This window comes from Gavialis gangeticus, unplaced genomic scaffold, assembly GCF_001723915.1.
Source record: "Gavialis gangeticus isolate Ggan-Ray unplaced genomic scaffold, GavGan_comp1, whole genome shotgun sequence".
Classification (NCBI taxonomy): Eukaryota; Metazoa; Chordata; order Crocodylia; family Gavialidae; genus Gavialis; species Gavialis gangeticus.
In genome coordinates this window covers 14,577,366-14,580,134 of record NW_017729025.1, presented here as the reverse complement: position 1 = coordinate 14,580,134, position 2,769 = coordinate 14,577,366, and the positions used below count along the sequence as shown (strand labels likewise).

Genomic DNA, 2,769 nt, shown 5'->3' with positions numbered 1-2,769 from the left:
TCAGGTCCCTTCCGACCCTAGAAACTATGAAACTAAGAAGAGAATAGTGAGGCAGTACACCAGCTGCAAGATGAACTGACCTGTGCTGCCATCTCCCCGTGCTTCCTGGATGAGGCAGTGAGTTGCTTTTTATCTGCATCAGTAAAAATTCAAGGACTTCTAAAGAAACAGAGGTCTTGGATAGACCCCTTGAGTACTTCTGACATTCATGCTGTTTCTCATGGACTTGTTGCTGTGCTAAGGAGGATCCCTATGACTTTTGGGGAAGACAAAAATGTACATTCATCTTGCCTATGTTAAAACCAGATGACAAGAGTGACTGGGCCCCAAGCAAAGAAATGAAAGGTCCTTATTAGAATTAGAAGGAGGCTGTAGTGGCTTAAGCTCCTGGGTGGTTTAACATCAGTTTAAGTCTTCCTTTTTGGAAGCAGTGAACTTCTCAAAACTAGAACAGTTGAGGCCCTTCATTTCTAAAGACTCATGGTGGGATTTTGTCCTCTGGGGCCTTTGTGTTCCAGTCTCAAGGAAGAAGCTGTCATGCCAGCAGCTGTTCTTCGGGCTGCCATCAATCTCACAGCTGTGGAAGATGTTAGAAAATCATCTCTTACCTCAGACTTCCTAGCTTCACCAAACCAGAGATCTAATGCTATTGACAAGAGCCTAGCAGAACTGCCAGAGGACTCAGCATATCCTGCTCTTTCATCCCTTTTTGGCAACGGTTTATTTGCCAAATAAAATGGTGGGTTCTGGAAATCGTGATTAAGTGGCAAGGGGTGTCCTATTCAGTTCCAGTCCCCCTCCATTGTTAGGGATCTTTCTAATGAGACTTTAAAAAGAGAAGTCCTGAACCTAGTTTCAACAGCTTCATCCCCTACGTCAAGTTCATGGTAATGATAACTGGTTCAAAGCTTTCAGCCTATGAGCCACCTATTTAACATATTCAGCCATCTGACCCACATGAAATAGCTTGGCTTCCTTTTAATTGAATCCGACTAAAGTTTTGGGACCACGGTGTTCAGTTTCTTCACAGCACCAAGTGTGTTCAGTGAGTATTCAGTAGTAACAATAGCTGATCAGCACCCATACGTCAATTGCTCTTGGTGTTTTGGGGCCATATGCCTCATAGCTGTGCAAGAGGGTTGATTCGTGTTGTTCTAGGGGCAGATTAGACAAGGAATTGTATGGGATGATTTGAATAGGGAGGATCCTGCCTTAAGCAGGGGGCTGGACTAAATGACCCTCAGAGGTCCCTTGCAGACCTGCTTATCTATAATTCTCTAATTTAAGGTGGGTTGACCCAGAGGTGAACAACTTGGCTTAAGCTAGCATAAAGCCGTTTGTCTCAACCAACCTTAAAGTCAGCAAAAACTCCCCTTTGCCTCCAGCTCTGAGAATGGAGTTTAGAGGAGTATCCGTAGACTCCAAGTCAGTGAGAGCTTAGCTAATCGTCCACTAGGAAGAGCCCAGACAGTAGTAGGGCTTATCAACTTCTTGCTTTTCCAAGACTATCAGTGAAAATGTGTCTCCAACATTTGGGACATGTGGGCTTATGGATTTCACCTAATTGCCCTTACCTGGATGGCTGAAATCTGCATACGTACCCAGCAGACGCACAGCAGTTTTAGTTCTGCAAGTCACCTCCTTGTTAAACTGGCAGAAGGAACCTCGGAGTGGGTCACTTTCCCTGCCCAAACTCTGGGGACAGATGTTGCTCAGGGGCCTCATACTATTATTGCCTTCAGTGCCGGGGTCTGTGGGTCCCCTTTGTCAGTTTGACATCATATAAACATCCTACAGTTCAGAGCCAACTATCCTGTACCCACAAGCGTTCCTACTTTGGGGATCTACAAAACCAGTACTGATAGACAGCCTCATACCGGTATTACAGATCCTGGAGAATAAGGCTGTAAGGGTGCTTCAGAAGTCACCGGATCAGTCTCCCTGCCCCAGGGGATCAGCTGTACTTGTGTTACAGTCAACAGACAAGGAGGTGCCAAGTCAGCTCTGCTCTGTCAGGCTGTTCTGCTTTGGAGGCACGTTGCATGACTGGCACTTCACCTTCCTGGGCTTCTGAACATCTTGGCAGGTCAACTCAGTGGGCAGTTCTCAAACGACTACAAATGGATCATCAGACTCAGGTGTACAGAACATCTCTTGCTGTGGGGAATCCGGGGAACAGCTCTGCTCGTCAGAAACCAGAAGGGCAAGTGCTGCATGTTTGTTCCAGATGCTCCCTGCCAAGTGCCTTTCTCATCCCTGAGACACTAGGACTGATGCCCCAGGACTACAGATCCCCAGGATACAAAGTATGCTGAAGAAACAGGTACAAGACCAGGTCAACTAGTTGACAGTCCCAGCACGTGACAGGCAGTTTGAGTACTGGCATCTGGTGAATGAGTCAGCATAGCCCCATCACCACCTGTGCTATGACAGCCTCCCAGAACAACCATCAGTGCTATATGTCATTCAGAGCACTGTGCTCCAAAGCAGGAAATTCTGGACCTGACTGACTTGCAGAGCTACGTACAAAAAGATTCCTGAGGGTTTTGTAATGGGCTTCATCATTTATATCACCCAGTTCAGCAGTATCTGGTATTTACTTCCTCTTCCCCCTTCCCCACCCCTCAACCACCTGGGCTTTCCACTGCCTCCATAAGGTTCTGTCTAATGGCCCTATCCTTATGTTGTTCTGGGAACTTTTTTTTTGCCTGCCCTGCCATGGTAAGGTTTTGTATAGACCTTTGGTATTGTTTTGCTGGGTTATTTTCC

General features: G+C 46.6%; 1 protein-coding gene across 8 annotated transcripts in view; it reads left to right on the top strand.

Moving 5' to 3' along the window:
• Positions 1-2,769, top strand: part of KTN1 (kinectin 1) — a 148,740-nt gene that overhangs the window by 117,355 nt on the left and 28,616 nt on the right. The gene's annotated exons all lie outside the window — the stretch shown is intronic.